This window comes from Sciurus vulgaris (genome assembly GCF_902686455.1).
Source record: "Sciurus vulgaris genome assembly, chromosome: 5".
Lineage (NCBI taxonomy): Eukaryota > Metazoa > Chordata > Mammalia > Rodentia > Sciuridae > Sciurus > Sciurus vulgaris.
Window position 1 is genome coordinate 5,470,553 of NC_136465.1, and position 16,171 is coordinate 5,486,723.

The window sequence follows — 16,171 nt, forward strand, 5'->3', positions numbered from 1 at the left end:
AACTCTACTTCAAGAATTCAAATAATCCAGTCGACAAATGGGCTAAGGAAATGAATAGACACTTCACAGAAGAAGATCTACAAGCAATCAACAAACATATGGAAAAATGTTCAACATCTCTAGTAATGAGAGAAATGCAAATCAAAACCACCCTAAGATTCCATCTCACCCCAATTAGAATGGCGATTATCAAGAATACGAGCAACAACAGGTGGTTGGCGAGGATGTGGGGAGAAAGGTACACTCATACACTGCTGGTGGGGCTGCAAATTAGTGCAGCCACTATGGAAAGCAGTGTGGAGATTCTTAGAAAACTTGGAATGGACCCTCCATTTGAACCCAGCTATCCCACTCCTTGGCCTATACCCAAAGGACTTAAAATCAGCATACTACAGAGATACAGCCACATCAATGTTCATAGCTGCTCAATTCACAATAGCCAGACTGTGGAACCAACCTAGATGCCCTTCAATTGATGAGTGGATAAAGAAACTGTGATATATATATACAATGGAATATTACTCAGCCATAAAGAATGATAAAATTATGGCATTTGCAGGCAAATGGATGAAATTGGAGAATATCATGCTAAGTGAGATAAGCCAATCTCAAAAAGCCAAAGGACGAATGATATCACTAATAAGTGGAGGATGACGCATAATGGGGAGGAGGGAAGGGTTAGTGTTAGGTTTAGAGTTAGGGTTAGGGAGGGGGGGCAAGTATGGAGGAAGGAAGTACTGTATAGAGGGTAAAGAGGGGTGGGAGGGGTGGGGGGAAGGGAAAAAATAACAGAATGAATCAAACTACATTACTCTATGTAAATTTATGATTACACAAATGTTATGCCTTTATGCCATGTACAAACATAGAAACAACATGTATCCCATTTCTTTACAATAAAAAATAAAATAAAATAAAATAAAATAAAGAGTTAAAAAAAAAAAAGAAGATGTAATGAGCAGTTCCAGGTGCGTTCAGGAGAATGTGCTCCCTTCCCTTGGCTGGGAGGTGCTCTGCATGTCAGTTCAGAACCCTTGGTCTTCAGAGCAGTTTAAATGTCAGGTTCCTGTGTTGGTTTTCTGCGCAGGGGTTGTGTCCCTTTCTGAAAGTGGGGTTTGACGCTCCCTGCTGCTGGTCCCCATGGCCTCTCTGTCTTTGGTCCCTGATGTGTGACTGTGTACCTGGATCTGTGGAGCAGGGTGCACCAGAGTGTGCATGTTGCTCCCTCTGCCTGGGTCATTTCTCAAGGCCATTCCTTCCTCCTCTCTGGGTGTTGGTTGAGAGTCCCTGTGTGTGCTGGATTTGAGTTGCTCCTTGTCTCCTTGGTTTCACTTTCCTGGCAGCTCCTGTACCCTCTGTGTGTCCTTGCATGTGAGGTGAGACTCTCCTGGGCGGTGTCTAGTCACGCCTAAGGGGAAAATGGTGCATTCATCCATCTGTGTCTTTCTTGAAGGGCTTGATTTGTTTGCCTTTGTGGTTTTCATTGATGGTGAAGAACCTACTCTGCCATTGTGTAGGAGTTTTCTGGGAGGTTTGCATCAAAGTTTTCTCTCTGTTCTTCCTTGTGCTTCCTTGATGGTTTTGTGGTCTTAGAAGAGATATGTGTTGATTTCTTCTTTCTAAAATCTTGTGTGTTGTCTGTTCTTTTTCCTTTTATGTACCATATTGTTTATGTAGAAGCTTTGATAAAACAATGACTCTTTGGGGTGGTAAGTATTTATCTTTCATCATCTATAAATACTCTTTTTAGAGACTCCATTCATGTCATCCTGCAGGCTGGATATATTGAAAAGACACAGATCTATGGAGAAAAGGAGGTCAGTGTGCACTTGGGTGTGCAGATGGGTCAGAGGGCCAGATGTGAAAGGCACTGTCTCATTTTTAGTTGATGAATACCTGTTATTGGCAGGGGTTACTGCTGTGCCTGTCTGTGAACACAATAATAGCAGAAAATTTCACTCTTTATGTGTGTGAATTGAATGGTCACATATAGTAAGTTAAGTCATAAGCTAAATATGAAGAAACTGAGAAGCAAATGTGGAATTATGCTTACTGTTTTTTGTTAATTTCAGGCATTTTTCACATCTGTAATTCAAAACATTTTTATATTTATGAAACCAAAATTTTTAAATATTTGTTTGGCATGATACTATTATAATCACTGAATCTATTTTTATAGTTAAATATGATCATTAATTAAAAAACAAAAACTTTCCCATTTCCCATTTTTGAATAACTAAAAGATACATTATTTTGGAGTTTCTCTAAATTTAGAATATAGGATATTTTATTCTCTTTCTGAAGGTGGGACAGCAAAGTAAGTGTTTTAGAACTTGATAGGTAACTTAGAGGACTTTATGCTTACATGGTATTTCCCCCATGAGAGCATCCTCCAATCCCCTAGTGACACAGGTTGCTGTGCATTCACAACACTGGCACAGGGCTTGCTCCCATTGCTGGTGAGTGTCCCCACAGGGCAGACCCTCACCCCAGCATGGACCTCCTGCAGGACCTTCACCTAGGTGTCTGACCCCAGTACCCAATGCATGATCCGCTCTCTGGGTCCCCAGGTCTACCAAGGACCCCTTCCTGCCGATGCAGAAGAGGGGGCTGCTCTCCTTTTGAGAATGCCTTTGGATCCTGTTTACCGAACAGTAGACCCCACACATTATGCTGCCAAAGAAGAAAGTGAACGAAGAAAATGAAGACCACCACTGACTCCGAGCCTTGCAAGGGAATAGCATCCCCTGGAACTGTCCTCAGATTTCTGTGTCTATGGAAAATAAGTTCTTTGCAGCACTTTCCCTGTGTCTGTGGTGACTGTCACGGATCTCAGTCAGCACTCTTCAGAACTCAGGGACCAGAGTCTGAAATGAAACAATAGGGACAAAATCCTGCCTCTGAGTTCTGGAAATTTCAACAGAAAGTGAGAAAGCTCAGATGACGCTGCTCAGGCCTCCACCTGCCCTCCTGGCTCTGAGCTCTGCCTTCAGTTACACTGCATGCACCCTCCAAGACCTTCCCAAGTTGGTTCACTTGCTCACTCAACACTTATGTCCTTTCCAGAAAGGCACCATCCTCTTCCCCAGGTGCTGGAGCTGTACTGAGCACATCCAGAGGAAACATGGGACCTATGGGTGTGTGCAGGCTACTAGGTTGGAACCCAACAGTGCTCCTCCACAGAGCTGCATCCTCAGCCCTTCTCACCTTTGATGTTGAGAAAGATTCCCACTGAGTGCAGAGGTTATTCTCAAAATTGGCCTCCCCTTGTCTAGGCCCCCTGGGTAGGTGCGTGGCAGGCCAATGCCACCTCACCAGGTAAAACTTCTCTCTTAAGCACTGGGGTTGCACCAACAACATGAAGAAGGAATGGATTGTTAAAAGGACATTGACTAGCACAGAAAGAAGAGCTGCCCATCATTATGATGGATGCCTGGTCACTGTATGCAACCAACCTGCAGCAAAGGTGGATTTGCTGAAGACACAGTGGGTGCTCATGAAACCAAAGACAGGGAAGAGTCCTCCTGAGCACTGTGCAGCTCACATCTCGCTGCCCCAAAACTGCTGAAACCCTACATTGCCTGCAAAGCACAGTTCTAAGCAGCACCAAGGAAACGTGAGCAGACCTAAGGCCTTCTCCAGGAATCCAGGACCCCCCAGGGAGTTGTAGGCTGCTAGGCTCTAGACCCAGCATCGTGCATGTCAAGGGGAGCAGGGAAACAGGCCAGAGGAGAAGACAGCAGTGGCCCACTGTGTGACCAGCAGTGTCTGCCCTGGCAGCCACCGCTCCCCTGATGCTCCATGGGCAGGGCTGCCCACCAGCATCACACCAGGCTGGCTTTGCAGCACTCCTGAGATTCACTGCCTTCTAGTGGTCACATTATGTCTGCCCAACGTTAGTTTTTCCAAGGACCCATCTCTTATTGTGTGGGACAAGACTCTCTGACTGCTGAAATATTTCTTTCCCCACAAACCCACAGTGTCTTGGACCCTTCTTCAGCAAGTCCCCCACATTGCCTTATGGTGGTGGCCACAATCACTGTTGAGGCTTCCGGAATGAGCCCCACAAGGCTCTGGACCACTATGGAATCCGGTAAGTGCCAGTGACACTCTCAAACTGGTCTCCTGAGTCATTTGATCAGGTCAGATCTCACGGTTCCAGATTCCAATGACATTTGTGGACCTGCCAGATACATCTGCACTTTCTATATCGCCATCAATGCCATCTACAGGCCTACTACTTCTTTCTCCTTTAATATTTTTTCCTTCACCATGACCTTTATTTTACTAAGTTATGTGTTCTTGTGAGAATCAAACACATGCTAGTCTCGCCTTCTACCACACAGTCACGACTCTAGCCCAGTGGCTACCGACCTAACTAGGGCTATTGGATCAACTGAAGTACAAACACAGTCTCCCCTCCCACAATCATGTTCCCTTCTGACCTCCTAAGAAAAGCAAGAAAAATAGCAATGTGAGGAGACATCATACCTGGGATCTCCTGCCTCTGGAAACTCTCTGCCAGTTCTGTGCTCAGGTCAGCTCAGTTCCTGAAGATATCTGTGTTCCTCCTTCCTTACAATGATACTGATCTTCAACCAGGAAACCCTGAGACCTGGCTTGGTGCCGTCCACCCACCACAGTTTCAAAATCAACTCACAGAGAATGCTCGTAGACCTACAAGTATCATGATGGGGAAACAGAAAAAAATTCCCACCAGGAAATGAGTTTGGTTCAGGCCTTCCATTCCCTTGGCTCACAGAGGCACAGACACCCACCCTGCCTCTGGCCAAACAGCACCCAGGCTGCTGCCCCCTTGACCTGGCCCCATTTTCTCAATCTTGAAGGACAAGCTCAGCCTTTCTCTCTTGCCATAATATTTCCTGTGCTCCTTAGGCCTTCTCCTGACATATGCTTTTGAACAAGGATGTGCCACAACCAATAAATCTAGAACCTTCTAGAAAATATTCTTGCATGGTTCTGCACTGGATGACTGCACTGCCCAAAGTCAGTCCCTCACTGGTGGGTGGAGGTCAGAGGCAAGGAGTCCAGAGCTGTTCATGACTCAGGCTACACCTATGCCTTCAGGGATCAACATGCCCAGGAGTCAAACAACAGCATGCACGTTTTGCTGCCCTCTTTCAAGCTGCAGGAACCCACATGCTTAGGGAGGGCATGCCTCTACCCAAAGTGTCACATCTGATCAACCCCAGGCTGTGACCCTGTCATCCTGAAGGGATTGGAGGGTGGGAACTTCTGTTGGGGAGCTCAGAGACCCATGGAGCTCATACACCTCCAGGACCTCTTGAGTTCAAGCCTCCTCCATGGAATCAACTTTCTTTCCTTGGTCAGCTGCCTGGGAATTAGGGGTGCAATGTGGGCACTTGGCCTTGAGCAACCAGAATTGATGCCAGCAGCACTGGGCACTGGCCCCTCCCCTCTGCAGACCTGGGGAAAACAGGCTGGAGTCTTTAGGTCACCAGTGCCACCTGCTGCCCATGAGGTGCTACTGCAGGGCCATCTGCCCATTTCCTGGAGGGGCAGCTCCCAACTGCCTTGGCATTCAGTGTGGGCTTGGCTCATTCTGAGGGCTCTGGATGTTGCCTGTGGACACACTGACGCTAGGCAGGAGAAGAACAGGAGACAGGCCTAGGTCCCTGCGGATGGCATTCCAGTGCTATCGCACAGGGATTGAGTCATTGCTGAGCTCAGAAGGGGCACTGGGGTTGTCAAACTTAGGAAGAGAGGGGACAGAGACAAGGTCTTCATGCCTGAAGGTCTTGCTAGTGGTGCTCACATCTAAAGGTCCTACAGCAGCCTCGTGAAACATGAAAGGGGAAACACTGCTTGTTCCATGGTGGTAATTGACCAGTGAAAGCTCGATCTCAAGAACTGGGCCCTTTGAACTCTGGGTAGGACATCAGTGTCTGCATATAGATAGCTCCTGGCATGAGAGATGGGAAGAGGCCAGGAGGAACCCACATCAAGGTCCTGTGTTGTCTCCAAGCTCTTTGATGCTCTCCTGCACTAACACCATCCTGAACCACGTTGTCCTCTATTTGCTTGGTGCCTGTGAGGCTTCATGAGCTAAGATATTAATCTGATCAGCTTTCTGGTTTCCATTTGTGTAGACACTTACCAATGACCTTATGCATTGCTCTGTGATGTAATCTATTCCATATGGAAGACACTAGGAGCCACTTAATGTCCATGGTAGACCACGTAATTCCACCTTTTCCTTTCGGAGAACACTGGTATAGTATTGGAAGCCTGTGACTCTCTAGGATTGGTCAGGTAACCTGAGTCAGGGTACCTGAGTCCTGGTTGTGTTGTGCTTGTCCTCTTCCCCTGCGTCACTGCAAAGAAGCGTGGTCAGCTGATATTCTTAAGGAACATTCAAATTTGGCATAGAAGCAGAAAGTTTAATTACAGACCCAGAAGGGGCTCAAGAACACTTCATACCCATGGTTCAGGGTCAAACTGAGAAACTCGTGAAACAAGTGCCTTTGTACATTGACAGCCCTACAGTGTGAAGGAATTTCTCTGCAGAAAGCCATAGATTTTGAGAATCCCTTCACTCTATATGGACTCAGGCAGTGGTGCTTGAGGGCCAGCTTTTAGTCCATGGCTCTGAAGAACTGGAGACGGAGCCCTGTCCTCGGTCCTTCTGGCCCAGGTCTCAGGTGGCCTCCAGCCCAGAGCAGAGTCATCAGGACACAGTACCTGGGATCCCTCCACAGAATGTCTGCTGAGCGCCTGGGAGGGAACCCAGCCCTTGGCATTTCCAGTGTGCTCCCTGGGGCTGCAGATGCTTCTGACACCAGGACCAGCCTGCTCTGCGACCAGAAGTGGCACACTGCCACACGCCCACTCGGAGCCAGCAGGGACAGCACTCTGTCCTCAGCCCCTCAGTCCCAGGACCCTCCTGCCTCCCCGTCCCTGTCTTCAGCACCATGGTCACACCTCCTCTTCTCTCCTCTGGGTGACTCAGACCTAGGACCCAGCAGGCCCCTCTGCCCCCACCTGCCCTCAGGAGCCCCAGCCACGCTCCCTGTCCCTCACCATCATGGCCTCTCTCCTCTCTGCTCTCCACTAGGCCCAGCAGAGTCTCCACGTCTGTGCTTTCATTCTTCCCACCCGAGCCTGCCGGAGGCTCCATGGCCAATCTCCTCCTCGGGTGAGCAGGGTTCCTCAGGCCTCCTCTCTCCTACACCAGGTCAAGAGCAAAGGCCAAGCCCACAGCGACCTTCAACTGTTCTACATTCATGCTGAGAAAAATCCCAAAGACAGGGAAACCCCAGCTAAACATAAAGTCCTCTGTCTTATCTATAAAGCTCCAGAACCCTTACTTACATGTCCCAGCTCCAGACAAGTACACAATATTTTATATTTTCAACTTATGAAATATTCTGTAATAATATGTCTTCTACTATTTCAAAATGTGAAAATGAAAAAGCATCTTAAAATTAACGATCATATTCAACTGTAACATCAAATTCAGAAATTAAAATATCTTGTATTATTAACATGTAAATTTTAGCTTTTACCAAAAAGAAACCAGTTTTCATTAAGAGATGTTAAAAATGCCTAAAGTTCGAGAGAAACACTAAGAAAAATTGCAAGTGTTTGCTTCTTAGTTTCATTCTATTTACTTCACTGACTTAACAAACTATACACGACCATCAATTCACACACTTAAAGAGTGAAATGTTCTGGTTATATTGTGTTCACAGTCAGGAACACAGTAGCCTCCACCAATAACAGAACATTCATCAACTAAAAAGAAGCACGTGACTTTCACCCTCTGATCCCATCTCCTCACCCAAGGGTAAACTGACTTACTCTTTGTTTCCATAGATCTGTGTGTTCTCAATATATCCTGCCAGCAGGATGATATGACATGGAGTCTCTAAAAAGAGTATTTATGTACAATGAAAGATGAATTGTTATCAGCCCAAAGCACTGTTTTGTCAACATTCGTACATAAACAATATGGTACATAAAAGGAAAAAGAACAGACAACACACAAGATTTTAGAAAGAAGAAATCAACACATATCTCTTCTAAGACCACAAAACCATCAAGGAAGCACAAGGAAGAACAGAGAGAAAACTTTGATGCAAACCTCCCAGAAAACTCCTACAAAATGGCAGAGTAGGTTCTTCACCATCAATGAAAACCACAAAGGCAAACAAATCAAGCCCTTCAAGAAAGACACAGATGGATGAATGCACCATTTTCCCCTTAGGCGTGACTAGACACCGCCCAGGAGAGTCTCACCTCACATGCAAGGACACACAGAGGGTACAGGAGCTGCCAGGAAAGTGAAACCAAGGAGACAAGCAGCAACTCAGATCCAGCACACACAGGGACTCTCAACCAACACCCAGAGAGGAGGAAGGAATGGCCTTGAGAAATGACCCAGGCAGAGGGAGCAACATGCACACTCTAGTGCACCCTGCTCCACAGATCCAGGTACACAGTCACACATCAGGGACCAAAGACAGAGAGGCCATGGGGACCAGCAGCAGGGAGCGTCAAACCCCACTTTCAGAAAGGGACACAACCCCTGCGCAGAAAACCAACACAGGAACCTGACATTTAAACTGCTCTGAAGACCAAAGGGTCTGAACTGACATGCAGAGCACCTCCCAGCCAAGGGAAGGGAGCACATTCTCCTGAACGCACCTGGAACTGCTCATTACATCTTCTGCAGGCCCCAGACAAGGCTCAATGAGTTGGAAGAACTGTGAGCAGAGGGAGCGTCTGCTCGGAACTCAATGAAACGGAACTACAGGTCAGCAGAAAACCAGAGACTCAGGGAACCTCAACCACAGCTAGGCATGGAAATTAAACAACCTGCTCTTGAATGAACCGTGGAAAGATGAGAAGGATAATGAGAAACTGGGAAACTTCCTGAGAGGAACGGAAGTGGAAAGGAAAATGACAGCACTCAGAGGCCCCAGCGCTGGACCCTCCCAGGGAGGCAGACAGCACTGACCCTGCTTCAGCAACGGGGAGCATCAAGCAGGCCTTGGAAGTGCCCCTCCTCATCTCAAACCAAACACCAGGGGAACCCCAGCTGGGGCAGGGAGGGTAACAAGGCTCAGAACAGGAGGCAATGAGCTATCGCCTTAATACACACAGGCAGGAGAACAGAGAGCCGGGTATAAAAAGCAAGAGGAAAACGGACATAAGTTGAGCCAGGACAATACAAAGTGACAAGAAAACATTAAAATAAATGAATCGGAGATCAAGATGCAGCAGCATATATTTCAGAAATGCAACGAACCTTAAAAAAATTGCTATGTAAAAGTATATGCCAAAAGCTTTGAAATACTACAAGAAATGGATACATTCCAAGGTGGAAACTGCCTACCAAGCCTGAGTCATGAAGAAATAGACACTCAGAGGAGACCGTGAAAGAGAGAGAAAATAGAACCCATAATTAAAACTCTGCCATCAAAGGAGAGCCCAGGACCTCCTGGCCGCACTGCTGAATTCTACAAAATATTTAATCATTGATAACAATTCTGTTCCTGCTATGGGCACTCCAGAAGAGGAAGAGATGCTCCCAGGCGGTTTTCTTCTGAACCCTAGAGAGTAAACACCACAGCAGAGGCTCCACAGGAAGGGGGGCACTGTCCTCTGCACCATCTGCTTCTACCAGGCTCACACACCACAGAATGCAAACACTGTACGCAGGAGGCCACCAGGACAGAAGGACTTCAAAGGGACCCACGAGGCACGCCTGCCACCCCACCAATGTCACCTGCAGCCTCAGGCTCCCAGCCTGTCCTCACACTCCTATAAATGCAGCGACTCCTCACTCCACACACTCAGCCTCCTGCCTCCTCTCCAGGTGACTCCAGCCATGAGGACCCTCGCCCTCCTTGCTGCCCTTCTTCTGCTGGCCCTCCAGGCCCAGGCTCAGCCTCTCTCAGAAAGAAATGAGGAGGCCCCAGACCAGGAGCAGTCAGCGGAAGAGAACCAGGACGTGGAAATCTCCTTTGCAGGCCCGGCAGCCTCTGCTCTTCAGGAAGCAGGTGAGAGACCCCAGCATGGCACAGGGATGGAGGGCCCAGAGGGAGGACTGCAGGCAGGTGGGGAAGGATCCTCAGTGTCCACGTCACCTCCAGGATTGCATCCAACCTCTCTCAAACTCCACTCTCTCCTAAATCAAAGACAGAGGGGAAAACGACTGTAAGACCAGGCTTCCTTCAACGATTTCACATTCCAGCATAATGTCTGTGATTGCCTAGGCTGAAAACGTGGTTAAACTTGTGGACTAGTTCATTTGGGATAAACGGTTATGGAGAGATACTTTGCTCTATTGGAGGAGATTTAGGAACAGCAGTCCGGTCTGAGTGTGTTCAGATGTCCCTGTGGTGGGTCAGAGCACACAGAAGCCAAGACAGGTGACAATGGGTCTCCAAGCCCCGAGGGACCCACACTGCTGTGCATTCCAGTTGCTGTGCACAGGGCTGCTCCCCATGCTGGCACAGTGGCCCCCACAGGGGGGACCCTCACCCCAGCACGGGCCTCCTCCAGGACCTTCAAGGGGGTCTCACCCCAGCATGCCATTCATGATGCTCTCTCTCATCCCCAGGGGCACGGGCCGTGGAGAAATGTCGCTGTTCAACCACCACAGGCTGTAACTTTACCGAACGCAAATCTGGGAACTGCAGACGGGGTTCTAAAGTTTATGCATTGTGCTGCTGCCCAGCCTAATGAGCCAAGAAAAACTTGATCTCCGTTGCCTTTGAGACCTACAGGGATCCGTCAGCACCATCCAATGTCCTCGACTTTCTGTCTTATCTCAAATAAATTCCTCAGAGCGTCTTCTCTGTGTCTGTGCCTCTCCATGGTTGTCCCGTGTCTCAGGCTGAACTCCGCTGTTCAAGATCCAGAATCTGAAGGAAATTCTTCTAAACCAAAGCCTGGCTCCCAGCACTGGGGCTTCAGGCAGGAACACAGCATCACATGCCACCTCATGAGAATTGACACATGGTGCTGACCCCTCTGGCCTCCTCCCTGCCTCTCAGCTCCTCCTCCATTCCGACCAGAGGCACTGCAAACCCCTTGCCCACATCACAGATGTTCCTAGGTCACAGCCTGCTTACCTGTCAGGAAGGCCACCATGTCACTAACAGTGTCCTGGAGATTGATCGAGTGGGTCCAGGTAAACAGTGGTCCCTGAGGCCAGTGGGTTGCATCAGCTCCAGCAAAACAACATGAAAGGGGAAGGGTTGCTTCCAAAGAGGTCAGGAGTACAACAGAAAGCAGAGGAAGCCCAGATATCACATGCACGTTACCACCTCTGAAAGCCTGCCCAGAAACACCTGGGCTCTGACCGGACTCAGTGGGCTTCACCCCCAGCACGCATGGACACCTCCTCACCTGCACTCTGAGCTCACACTCTCTTAGTTGCATACAGTCTACTGAGATCCAGCCCTGCCTGTAACACAGGGCCCTGAGGGGTTGCAAGCAACAGTGGAGATACACAGTCATTTCTTGTCCAGGCCACAAATAGCCCCTCCAGGCTGCAGACTGCTGGGCTCTGGGGCCCACAACTTCATGCCCATTGGGGGCAGGCAGGAGAAGGGTCTGAGGCGAGGAAGACAGCAATGGTCTTCTGTAGACCTCCCTGTCTGGCCCAGGAGCCACAGCTCCCCCATTGCTCTCCGTGCCATGCTGCCCACCCCCATCCACACCATGCTGGCTTTGCACCTGTCCTCAGCCAGACTGCCTTCCATGAGGTCCTGTAGGGTGACACCTAAATTTGGTTCTCTGAGGGGCCAGTCTAACATCTTGATGAGGCAGATTGTGACTCTTCCATCTCTCTAACCTCTGTTCCTCCCACAGTCACCCAGGCATCCTGGGCCCCTTCTTCAGCATGTGTCTCAAAAGACCATCAGGATGTGGCCACAAACACTTTCGGAGGCTTCCACACTCACACACAGATACCTCCTGTCCACTCCAGGATCTGCACTACCACCTGAGGAGCCACAGCACATGTTGGAAAAAGAATAGGGCAGGTTATGCTCACTGCTCTGGTCACTGTGAGAATTTCTAGAAAGGTCTAGAGAGTCGGAGAGACTACAGATGGCAGAGAGAAGGACAGCATTTCCAATCCAGTCATGGTGGGTCGTCACTAAAACGTTAGGCTGCCCCAGACGTCACAGACTAGTAACCCACAGCAGAGCCCAGACCCCAGAGAGGGAAAAGAGGGGCTCCCCCCATGTCCACTCCATCTGACTGAGCCTGAGGGCCAGGGCCTTCTCTTCTGGGGAGGCCACAGGGCCAAGGCCCCTACTGCCACCTTCACACCTGGCACCTCAGCAGTGACCCCAGGGTGGACAGAGTGAGTCCTCTGGCCTGACTCGCAATGGGGGCAGCTCTTACCCCTGTGCAGGAGGGAGGCCTCACCTGGGCTCAGGCTGTGGGGTCGGGCAGTCTCCTCTGCAGTCATGCATGTGCCACTGCCCTGCAGTGACTCCCCTCAAGTGGGTCACCTGACTCAGACAGTCACCCAGCCTCCAAAGCCCCAGGTTCTCAAAGACCCAGGCTGTCCCAGTGACCTTCCCTCAGCGCTTCCACCAACGGATCCCACAGGCCTGCGGAGTCCTTCCAGCACTACCTGGACGACTGACCTAAGCACGCAGCTCTTCTTCACAGACTCTAGGAATTTGCTCCCCTAGGATGTAGAATAGACAAGGCAAAAAGTCATATGGAGAAAGAAGCGCCCTCTAGCTCATCAGGGCTCTTGACCGTTTCAGATCAGAGCTTTCCCATCAGTGCCTAAGGGTCAGTGAGTGTCCTCCCGTCTCTGGAGAATACTGACCTGAGTGCCAGTCTAATTCCTCATGGTCTAACTCTCTCAAACTCCAAGGCCGAGCTCTGGCCTCCAGGCCTCCTGTTAACATGTCCAGGACACCTATTGCTTTCATTATATCAAAGACTTTTCCTTTTTCTTCCTTCTTGTGGTTTTATTAGTGTGTTATAGTTTCATATAATAATTGGGTTTATTTTGCAATAATCAGATGTATTTTAATTTGTTCTTTTTCCCTCCCCCATTCTCCTTCCTATACTCTTCTGAACCTCCTTTTACTGTTTATTTATTTTTGATTCGTGATTTCTAAATATACACAAAACTGGAATTCCCTGTAGTCTCCTTACACACACACGTGGCATGATTTTGGTTGATTCATTCTGCGTTTCCTCCCTCTCTCCCAGTCTCTTTTCTCTCTGATCTTCCCTATATTTTTATGATATCTGTCCCCCTGCCTTTTTGCTCTTATTTTGTTGTGGCTTCCACATATAAAACATTCAACCCTTGATTTTCTGAGTCTATCTTATTTCACTTGAAATGATATTATCATTTCTATCTACTTACCCACAAATGCAATGATTTCATTCTTCTTTATGGTTATAAAACTCCAGTTTATAAATCACATTTTCTTAATCCATTCATCTGTTGAAGGGCACCTAGGCTGGTTCTATAGCTTGGTTATTGTGACTTATGCTGCTACAAACAGTGACGTGGCTCTATGATAGCATGCTGATTTTGTCTTTGGATAAATACCAAGCAGTGGAATAGCTGGGTCATACAGTGCGGTTTCATTCCTAGGGTCTGAGGAATATCCACACTGCTTTCCAGGGTAGTTGTACCTATTTTCAGTCTCACCAATGAGTGAGTGTACCTTTTTCCCCACATCCTTGCCAGCATTTATTATGTTTTGTGTTCTTGATTACTGCCATTCTGACTGGAGTGAGATGAAATCTTAGTGCTGTTTTGATTTGCATTTCCTGCTTGTTAAAGACATTGAACCTTTTTCCATATATTTTTGCCCATTTGCATTTCTTCTTTTGAGAGGTGTCTAATTAGTTTTTGCCCATTTATTGATTGGATTTTTTGGTTTTTTGGTGTCAAGCTTTTTGTGTTCTTTATATATTCTGCATATTAGTCCCTTGCCAGAGTTGGAACTGAGAAAGATTTTCTCCTATTCTGTTTGTTCTTTCTTCCTGCTCTGAATCATTTCCTTTGCTGTGCATAAACTTTTTAATTTGACCATGTCCTTCTTATTGATTGTTGATTTTATTTCTTGAACTTAACGTGTCTTATTAAAGAAGCAATTCTTTCCAATTAACTCCATTCACTATGATTTTGAATTTCGGTTTGTTATATATAGCTTTTATAATGTGGAGGTAAGTGCCTTCTCCTCCTGTTTCTCCAGTGTTATTTCATGAATAGGTACTGGATTTTACCAAAGGCCTTGTCTGCATCTCATGGAGCTGATCATATGATTCTTGTCCTTGATTCTATTTAAGTGGTGAATTACATATATTGATTTGCATATGCTGAAGCCTCCTTGCATGCCTAGCATGAAATCCTCTTGGTCGTGGTGCATTGAATCCTTGATGTATTCTTAATGCAGTTTGCTAATATTTCATTAAGAAGTTTTGCTTATATATTAATCAGGGATTTTGGTCTGTAGTTTTTGTTCCTTGATATGCCTCTGTTTGGTTTTGGTATCACGATTATCCTGGCTTCATCGAATATATTTGGGAGTGTTCCTTCCCTTTCAATTTCATGGAATCATTTGAACAAGACTGTCGTTAGTTCTTTAAAGTCTGGTAGAACTCAGCTGAGAATCTATCTGGTCCTGGGCTTGTCTTTGTTGCAAGGCTTTTAATGACACTTTCAATTTCATTACTTAATATTATTTCAATACTTAATATTATGTAGGTCATAAATATTTTGATTGTTTTTATATTTGTATTACCTGTCTATTGATGATAAGAGTATATTGAGAATCACACATTATTATTGTATTGGACACTATCTGAAATTTAATGTCAAGAATTATTTCTTATGTAATTAGGTGAACTGATATTAGGGGCAAAGGTGATTACTATCATTATATGTTCCTATTGGCTTGTTCCTTTACCAGTATGCAGTGGCCTTCTTTGTCTCTTCTGGTTAATTTTCGCTTGAAATCTGCAAACTTCGTAGGTATAAAAAAAATAACTACTCCTGCTTCCTTTCGAAGCTCCATTAGCATGGAATACTGTTTTTCGTTTTGTTACTTCCAGCCTATGTGTGTCTTTGCCTATGAGATGAGTCTCTTGCAAACAGGATGCAGTTGAATCTTGTTTTCTAATACATTCTGTTAATCTATGTCTTTTATGGTGGAGGTGAGACTATTGATATTCAGCAGAATAATGGATATGAGTTTGTGGATTCCTGTCATTGTGGTTTGTTTGCTATATTTAATTCTGTCTTGATATTCACTTATTTGGATCCTCTACTTTAGTCATCTTCATCTATTTTAGAGATTTGATGTTTGTTTTGGGGTCCCTTTGTTGATACTATATCTTCAAGTATTCCTTTTGGTACCAACTGAGTGTACAAGAATTATTTTAGTTTCTCCTTCTCATGGAAAGTTTGTGTTCCTCCTCTGATTTTGTAAGATATCTTTGCTGAAGATAGCAATCATGACTTGCAATTGTCTTCGTTTAGAGCTTGGCATATCTCATTTCAGGCCGACCTAGATTTGGGGGTCTGCATTGAGAAGTCAGAGGTGAACCTTATTGGTTTACCTCTAAATATGAACTGACGCTTTCCTCCTGCAGCTTCTAATATTCTTTCATTATTTTCTATGTTTGACTGTTGTGTCTTGGACAGGTTCTGTTTTCATCTTTTTACATGGGGTACTATATGCTTCCTGGATGTGAATGGTTCTCCATTCATAATATGGGAAACGTTCCCCTTACTCTGTCATTGAAAATGTCCTTGATGCCTTTAGTGGGTATCTCCAGATTTTATTCTACCCAATGACCCTGAGGTTTCTTCTTAATGCTGTCCCAGAGTTCTCGTGCACTCTGATCACAGCCTTCCCCCCAACACCTCTTTATTGCATACTAGTGTTCAAGGTCATATGCCCTGTCTTTAAGGACTGAACTTCTACTTTCTACTCAAGCTAATCTGTTGCTGATGTTTTCAAGTGAATTTTTCATTTCATCCCTATCTACTTCATTTCCAGGACTTCTGTTTTCTTTTCAACATCCCTATTTCTTTATTAAAATGCTCCTTCATCTCCTGTATTGTTCTCCTGACTTGTTCTATGATCTTATTTTAGTTCACTGAGGATTTTAGTACTCAATATTC